The sequence below is a fragment of the Cyprinus carpio genome, chromosome A23 (assembly GCF_018340385.1).
Source record: "Cyprinus carpio isolate SPL01 chromosome A23, ASM1834038v1, whole genome shotgun sequence".
Lineage (NCBI taxonomy): Eukaryota > Metazoa > Chordata > Actinopteri > Cypriniformes > Cyprinidae > Cyprinus > Cyprinus carpio.
The window spans coordinates 20,473,555-20,483,131 of NC_056594.1; positions in this window are offsets into that span (position 1 = coordinate 20,473,555).

The window sequence follows — 9,577 nt, forward strand, 5'->3', positions numbered from 1 at the left end:
CCTTGACACGTCTGTGTGTGGTGGCTCTTGATGCCTTGACCCCAGCCTCAGTCCATTCCTTGTGAAGATCACTCAAATTCTTGAATTGATTTTGCTTGACAATCCTCATAAGGCTGTGTAACGGAGGCCAGCGAGTAGCTGCTGTGCAGGTAAACCTCACTCCCCTGATCTCAACCCGGGGTTTACCTGCACAGCACCCACTCGCTGGCCTCCGTTACACTAAACCCCCCTAAACCTCACTCCCATCCGGGTCACGTAACTGTCAAAAATAAATATAAATGTAAAAATAACCAACAAGAAAATACAAAGATAGAAATACCATGTGCTCCTAACGTGCTCGACATTGAGTTTCGATATAACTGCAATTATTCATCAACTCTATGTCTCTTATGACTCAAATATGAAATAAAACACTTTAAGTACAAATTTGACCTTAAAGATAAATAAAATCATGCCTGACAACATTTTATTTCTGTTCAACCATTCTCCTCAACAGCTTCATAAAACTGAAGAGAATAGGGCTGTGCAAAAAATCGAATGTGATTTTCATGCGCATCTCATCAGTAAAGACGCTCCTGTAATCAGTAGTATATCTCCAGCACGTACGTTCAGATCAGGGTTGCCAGGTTTTCACAACAAATCCTGCCCAGTTGCTTCTCAAAACTAGTCCAAAACTAGCCCAATTGCGTTTCCAGGAGGTTCCCCGATAAAAAATGCATCCTGGGGTTAAAACTTACGTTTTTTGGCATGGTTGCCTTGGTAAAATTCTCATTTTAGGGGCTAAATATCACGTTATTGGTATTGGGGTCAACCCGCGGACATGGAAAAACAACCGCAGACTTGTTTGAATTGTCTTCTGGACAACTGTCAGATCAGCAGTCTTCCCCATGATTGTGTAGCCTAGTGAACCAAACTGAGAGACCATTCTGAAGGCTCAGGAAACCTTTGCAGGTGTTTTGAGTTGATTAGCTGATTGACATGTCACCATATTCTATTTTTGTTGAGAGTGAATTGGTGGGTTTTTGTTAAATGTGAGCCAAAATCATCACAATTAAAAGAACCAAAGACTTAAACTACTTCAGTCTGTGTGCACTGAATTTATGTACAGTTTTTCTCAATTGGACTTAAACTACTAAAAACCAGGCTTTTCAAAAACTAACATTTTTTTCAAAACCATAACGCCATTGGGCTTTTTCAAAAAGCACACCCATTTTGCTGAAAACCTGGCAACCCTATTCCCCTGCTTTAGACACATGAGTCAGATTTGGTGAACTTTACTGCACAACTCTACACACAAATCCCTACATGTCTCAGTGCTTGCACCATGTGGTCATTTAGAAAGCACTAGCATTCAGCATTGTTCACTCAAGTCAGCATAACTTGAGCTTAGTTAGCACACAGATACCCACGTGGAAACACTAAGAGATAAAATTTATCACACACCAGTCAGAACCTTCAGTAGATAGATAAAAGAGCCCCATTCAGTTCATTCAGTTTTGGAACAATAGATTCAGAGAGACGTGACTGAAAAGGTCGAGGACACCAGAGAGGAGGAAGAGCAGTAAGGAGTGGAGGAAGAGGACGAGGAAGAGGACGAGGATGAGGGGCAAGGAGACAATGAGTCTCAGATGAAATTTGTGCCACTAGTTGACCGTGTCCTTGTCCATGGTATGACTATGAGGGAGGCTGGGTAATGAGTTCAGCCTATATTAAAGGGGTCATATGATGCTGCTAAAAAGAACATTATTTTGTGTATTTGGTGTAATGCAATGTGTTTATGCGGTTTAAGGTTAAAAAAACACATTATTTTCCACATACTGTACATTATTGTTTCTCCTCTATGCCCCGCCTTCTGAAATGCGTCGATTTTTACAAAGCTCATCGGTCTGAAAAGCGAGGTGTGCTGTGATTGGCCAGCTATCCAGCGCGTTGTGATTGGCCGAATACCTCAAGTGTGTGACAGAAATGTTACGCCTCTTAACATACTGTTAAGACATAACATAAAACCCATTATAAACATGATATAAACAAGATTTCTAGTCGTGTCTTCTTTTTGAAGGCAAAAACAAAGTAGTTTCTCTTTCTCAACGAAACAGCGTCACACACTGTGGCCTAGAGTGAGTGAGCCGCGGCCGGCTTGAGTGAGCGGAGGCGAGCGGCTTGAGAACTGTGCGGCAGGAGGATTCTTCGAAGGAGCGTACTTTGGTCTTGCAGCAAACACATGTGATGACCCCGGGCTGAACTCTGCTTCGTCCACGGTGAAAGCCGATCCGGTGATCCACGGTGCAAAGTTGATGTATTTCCTCAGTGACCAGCACGGATCAGCTCCTGCATGACGAAGCGGATATCGTCCTCTTTTGGAAGGCCAAACAAAGTAGTTTCACTTTCACAACGAAAACACCACGTCTCCACAACATGGCGGCAACAACAATTCCTGCATGACGAAGCGGATATACGCCTTCTTTCTTTTCGTGAACATCTGGGCGGTGTTGAGGGCAAATCTCTCCCCACACAGTGACGTAGAGATGTGGGGGTGTGTTAGAACGAGCCGTTTCAGCGGGGTGTGGACGAGTCTCAAATTTTATAAAGAACATCTCTTTGGATTTGAAACTTTAGTCTTTGCAACTTTACAGATCTTCTTCATTCACCAAGAGCTTGTAACACTCCAAAGAGAAAGGAAATTTTGAAATCGCATCACATGACCCCTTTAAGCTGCTTCACCGTCACCTCGATCATGAGAACATTCAGGGAGGAAAACAGGTAGATGTACCACCACGTCTCCACAACATGGCGGCAACAACAATAGTCTGTTACAACACATGCATAAAATTACCTTACATACAGATAGAGTTTCTGTCTGCTTCCATTTTGTAAAAAGGATGTGTTACAGTTACAGTAATCAGTACATATATATTTGTAGGACACAGAGATGATGGAATGGAAGAAGCCTGACTCTACATTACAGGTGATGTGTGACAGGGTGGATCAGTCATGCGAGAGGATTTCCCCCCCGCTGCATGGCTAGGGCCCGTGTAGCCTGTGATGTCTGTCCCAGACCAAAGATGTGATGCTGGGGCAGAATATTTTTTTGTTGTTGTTTGGTGTATTGGACTGTACAGTACATTAAGGAATAGAAAATGTGCAAATGTATACATGTGTTCATCGTGTGAAAAGTTCCTTGAGGGGGAGAACCACAAGCAACACAACCTATTACAGTTTTTTTCAATTGCTTACACACTAAAATAAAAACTTTCCCACAATTAGCAAAACCTAAAAAACACACCCATGAACCAATTGGTTAAACACAGCCACCAGGTGTGCACACACACTGCTGATTAATTGTAGACACACCAATCAGGTTTAAGCACTATAAGAAGGCAACAGGTAAGTTCACCTGTCTTCAACAAAAATGGACGATGTCAGACTAACACTGAGGGAGGCTGGACTGAGAGTACAGGCTAACCTAAGCAGGTACACCAATCATCAGAGTTCAGACTTATCTTAGATGGTGGAGGTGAGAAACTTTTTTTCTGTCAACAGAAAATCCATAGCTTACTGCATGTACTATATCAACAGTTTTGGTGTCTATTCGTGTATCATTTTACAGTAAGCTACATGTATTTAGTTTGGCCAACATAGGATTGAATGTCGAGAACACCAAGGAGGGAGGGGCCATGTATTCACACAGGAGCAAGAGAGAGAGATCATAAACCTCGTTTTTGGCCAATAATGCAATCAGACTTAGAGAAATTCAAGCCCATGTTGTCAATGATCCCCCAATTTTCAATAATGTCCAAGAGATCTCTCTGTCAACAATAGCCGTATCCTTAAAAAACATCAAGTTCTGATGAAACCACTGTATAAAGTGTCATTTGAAAGAAATTCAGACAGGGTGAAAGTCCTGCGGCATGAATCTGTGGTGGTACGTTTTGTTCACTGACTGTAGTATTGCGTACTGCACACATATCAGACAGGGTCCTTTTTGTGGATTTCAGAGACCTTGTGATATTTTGCTGTATTTCAGAGATGTTTTTATTTTGGTTGTTTAGGGTGTGTTTTTATTTACATTGGTGAGGATGGGTTTAAGATGAATTATTTGAGAAGGGGGTGTTGTAAATTTATTGGGGAAAGGTGGGGGTAACATATGAGTTTATTTACATTGGTTGTAGTGTGTGTTTTTGAGGGCTTGTGTGCAAAGTTTGGTTTTTCAGTAAGAGTGAATGGTTTTGAGTGTCGAGCTTCATTTTTACCTGAAAATAGGATGTTTGGGGAATTGGGTGAGACGTTATGGATTTGTGTTTACTGTTTTGAGAATAAGAGGCATAGTTTCAGTAAGAGTGAATGGTTTAGCAATCAAGAAAAACTGTAATACACAAGTTTCAACTGTTTTGAGAATAAGAGGCATAGTTTCAATTTGAGTTGAATTACTGAAATAAATGAACTTTTGTTTAGTATTATATTTTTATATGGACCTGTATTGTAGCGTCACCAAGACGTGTCCCAATCGGCCTGACGGGGGCGCTACAGCGATCATAAGTATGAAATCGCTCATAACTGGCGCCTGGTGAAATTTTAGGGCAGGTTTTTTGCCTGATCGGAACCAAACCAGTGCAGAAATATTCCATGGAGAGTGAATATCAATAATTATTTAAAAATTTGAATTTTCATCTCACCGTCACAAAGGTACCAAAAGGTTTGAACGGGGTCACTTTCACCGGAATGGCTATAACTCATGAACGGAATGAGATATCTTCACCAAACTCTGTACACTTGTGTAAGAGCTCAATCTTTGGTCAAATTTTAAAAATTGCGGAGCTTGGTCACTTGGTGGCGCTATAAGAGGGAAAAACCATAAAAATAGCAATAACTACACAACCATTTGTCCAATCAACATGAAAATTGGTATGCAGTGTCTTTGTCCACAGTGCCACGAGCACCTATAAGGACATTTGCATAATTCTCCCTAGGATTTTCTATATTTTCTCACCATAGGATTGTCTATTAGGATATTTGTGTAATTTGCCATTGGCCAATGAAGTATGAGCACCTATTAGAGTTTTTGTTGCGTGTGCGTTGTTTTTTTTTGTTTGAGGAGTGTGTGTGTCTGTGTGTGAGTATGTGTGTGTGTGTGTGGTGTTAGTGAGTGTGTGTGTGTGTGTGATTGAGAGAGAACCGTGTGGTGTGTGTGTGTGTGTGTGAGTGTGTGTGTGTGTGTGTGTGTGTGTGTGTGTGTGTGGTGAGTGTGTGTGTGTGTGTGTGTGTGTGTGTGTGTGTGTGTGTGTGTGTGTGTGTGTGTGTGTGTGTGTGTGTGAGAGTGTGAGTGTGAGTGTGAGTGAGTGAGTGAGGTGTGTGGTGTGAGTGAGTGTGTGAGTGAGAGAGAGTGAGCGTGGTGTGCGTGTGTGTGTGAGTGTCTGTGTATGTGTGAGTGTATGTGTGTGTGCGTGTGTGTGTGTGTGAGTGAGTGTGTGTGTGTGTGTGTGTGTTTGTGTGTGTTTGTTTGTGTGTGTGAGTGAGTGTGTGTGTGTGTGTGTGTGTGTGTGTGTGTTTGTGCGTGCGTGTGTGTGTGTGAGTGAGTGAGTGAGAGTGAGCGTGTGTGAGTGTATTTTTTTGTTTTAGTTTTTTTTATGTGTGAGTTTGTTTTTTTTTGAGTCTGTATCGTGATCTGCTAGATGTGTTTTAGAGTGTTTGCTCATCTCCTGTACGTCTGCAGGACGTTTCCGATCAGATGAGATGTCAAAAAGACGTTTAGAAGATGTCTTTAAGATGTTTATGATTTAGAATGAATGTAAAACTGACATCTTACAGACGTCTATCAGATGTTTGCACACAGCAGATCTTTAACAGACCTCCTGCAGACCTACCTGTGCTATGTCTATAGATAACCATGATCATAGTCATTTGCAAAAAAAAGTGCAAAATTTAAATAATTTGATTCCTTGATGATTTGATATTTTATAGTGATTTTATCATTTCAAAATATAAAGAGATGATTTGATATTTTATAGTGATTTTATAATTTATATATATAAAGAAAAGGGGAGATGTGAGAGTATTATGAGAAAAAGTGTTATATTCTGTAATTTGAAATATATATTTTTTATTTCTACACAGTGTTTGTTTACCACAAAGTAAATTTTGGTCATCCCATTAAAAATAACATTTAATCATTTTTAGAGCTTTAAAGTGCTGTAAATAGTCATGTAAAATACTTTAAATTCATTCAAAAGTCCTTGAATTTCTTTTTTTAAAAGGCTGCGCAAACCCTGAAATCTTTAAATTCATTCAAGTGCTTGAATTTCTTTTTTTTAAAAGGCTGCGCAAACCCTGAAATGAATAACTTTCGACTGTTTCTGTCACAACAGCAGATGGTTATAGTTAGCATTATTACTTCTGGTTTTCTGTGTGTTGTGTTTTAATTGTGTAGTGATATGAGTACTGATCCCTGAGTAAACCTGTTCTGAGCTCGCAACGGTAGCGCCGTTTCGTTACGCTTTTGTTTCATTTACCATTTTCAGTTTTTTACAATCGTTATGACAATTTTTTTCAATACTTTTAACAATTTTTCCTAAACTCTTAACACAGTTAGCCCAACATCCATCTGTGTAGACTATACAATTAACAGATTTCTTGTTGCTTTGACACAAAATGCATAGAGTTAACACAAATTTAAAATGCTTGAACTTCTTTTACACATAAGCTCAACCAAGACCAAAACAATTTTAAATTGTAAATTTTACAGCCAAATTTTCAAATGCTTTCACACTGTATGTAAGATCAGATAACATTATTTTCTAAAACTAACTTATAGGCTAAAGTCAAAGTGAATGGCTGTTCATGTTGTGAATCGAAACACTAATATGTCTCCTGTATTTTATGCCATTGCTAATTAGCTGATTGAAATTATGCAAATTACAGCTTATTCCCATCTAGAGAACACACTCAGGTGTTGAGATTCTTTCAATCGCATGACCTTATGATATACAGTAAAAGAGGATCTCTTTGGGCTGATCTTGTGTGGAAAAGTATTATTCTTAAATTCTGGAATAGTACTTTCCTTAAACAAAAAGAAAAAAAAGAAAAAAAAACTTGTACTAAAGACTTGTACTATATTCATTTACTGCTTGTTTTCTTAAAAAAAATACTTTCCTTAAAAATTCTTTCTATTTGTTTTCTTTTTATTTATTATATAATTTACAGTAAAAATGTGCTTTGTGTACTGTGTTATTGTAAGCAAACTGAGACTTGTTATAGCACTTGCTCTTTTGTTGATTTTGATTGCTTCCATTGTCCTCATTTTGTAAGTCGCTTTGGATAAAAGTGTCTGCTAAATGACTAAATGTAAATGTAAATGTAATGAAAAGTGCACTCCTGCATAAATGTGAGATTTTAGAAGATCTACACCAAAGACTGGTGCCAGAGAAAGGGGACAGGTGGGAGTCCACTTTTTACGCTGTAAAAAACTGTAATAGCCCCGTTCACACATACAGACATTAATTCTCAACACATAGAGACTCTTTCACCTAGATATCACACTATACAGCAGGGTTCCTCAATAGGCGGCCCACGCTAATTTCAAATAATGTGGCATGAGAATTCAAACGCAGCATCAGAAAGCGACATTAACTTATATCGTGTCTACACCTGACGCAAGCGTCGCGATGCAACAAAATATTTATTTATCGCGTCATGTCTGGTTGGGACACACGGTGTTACTGTTTGATCCCCCCAAAAATCTAAGTAGGCTATAAAAATATTAATACTGACAGATCTAATAATTGAATCTGCAATAAGGGGAAGCGGAGAGAGATCCAGTCTGGAGATGAGCAGGAGCAGTTGATTTGCATGACAGACATGGAGATCCAGATTTTGTTTGTTCATTTGTTTTTAATATTCAACAGGCAGAGTTCTTCTTTGAAAGTGAAAGTGATGTGACATACAGCCAAGTATGGTGACCCATACTCAGAATTGGTGCTCTGCATTTGACCCCATGCACCACAAGTGCACACACACACAGCCAGTGACACACACACACACACACACCTGGAGCAGTGGGTATCATTTATGCTGCGGCGCCCGGGGAGCAGTCGTGGTATTGCCAGCCTGAGACTCGAACCCACAAGCTTAGGGTTAGGAGTCAAACTCTCTAACCACTAGCCCACGACTTCCCCAACTCCCACAACTTCTGTATTCTGTAATGTAAAAATGTTCATAATTGTTTGAATAAAACAGACTACTGTGGGGAAATAATCTGAATATTTATCTTGTGACCATCTTATGATTATTTTAACAAAAGCAACAATAATATAATAATTGTAATAATAATAATTATACACACACATTCCTTAGAGATTCTGGTCCATATTGGCATGATAGCATCACTCAGTTGCTGCAGATTTGTCGGCTGCACATCCATGATGTGAATCTCCCGTTCCACCACATCCCAAAGCTGCTCTACTGGACTGAGATCTGGTGACTGTGGAGGACATTTGAGAAAGTGAACTCATTGTCATGTTTAGGAAACCAGTCTGAGATGATCTGAGTTTTGTGACATGGTGCATTATCCTGCTGGAAGTAGCCATCAGAAGATGGGTACACTGTAGGTCATAAAGGGATGGACATGGTCAGAAACAATACTCAGGTAGGCTGTGGTGTTTAAACCATGCTCAGTTGGTACTAAGGGGCCCAAAGTGTGCCAAGAAAATATCCCCCACACCATCACACCACCACCACCAGCCTGGACCGTTGAGACAAGGCAGGATGGATCCATGCTTTCATGTTGTTTTACACCAAATTCTGACTCTACCATCTAAATGTCACAGAAATCCAGACTCATCAGACCAGGCAACGTTTTTCCAATCTTCTGTTGTCCAGTTTTGGTGAGCCTGTGTGAATTGTATCCTCAGGTGATTGGCTGATTTGTGTTACCAAGCAACTGAATAGGTGTACCTAATAAAGTGGCCAGTGAGTGTGTATATAGTGTGTGTGTATATAGTGTGTGTATATATATATATATATATATATATATATATATATATATTTACATTTATGCATTTAGCAGTCACTTTTATCCAAAGCAACTTACAGTGCATTTAGGCTATACATTTTTTTACCATGTGTGTTCCCTGGGAATCGAACCCACAACCTTTTGCGCTGCTAACACAATGCTCTACCACTGATATATATATGTCTTATATCATTTGTCAGATTAACCATTTATTACACAGTGTTCCTGTGGCTCAGTGGTAGAGCATTGCGTTATAGTTCAGTGGCCCTTGGCTTGGTATTGTTGGCAGAATTTGGCCCTCTGTGAAAACTAATTGAGGAACCCTGCAATAGAGACTGGGTTGCTGTGATTTTGCCAAGTTAGACATGTTCCTGGATCAACATTACTGTCCCTAACCCTAACCCTGTCCAAAAATATAGACTTAACCCAATCCCTACCCCTACCCCTAACCCTAGCTATAATGTATTCCTAAAATCAGTGTGAAATGATTGCTGATTAACAAGAGTGTAGAAGCACCTAACCCCGATCGTAAGTCTAAAACAGATATTTCCTGAAAAGTTATCCCTCAGTTCT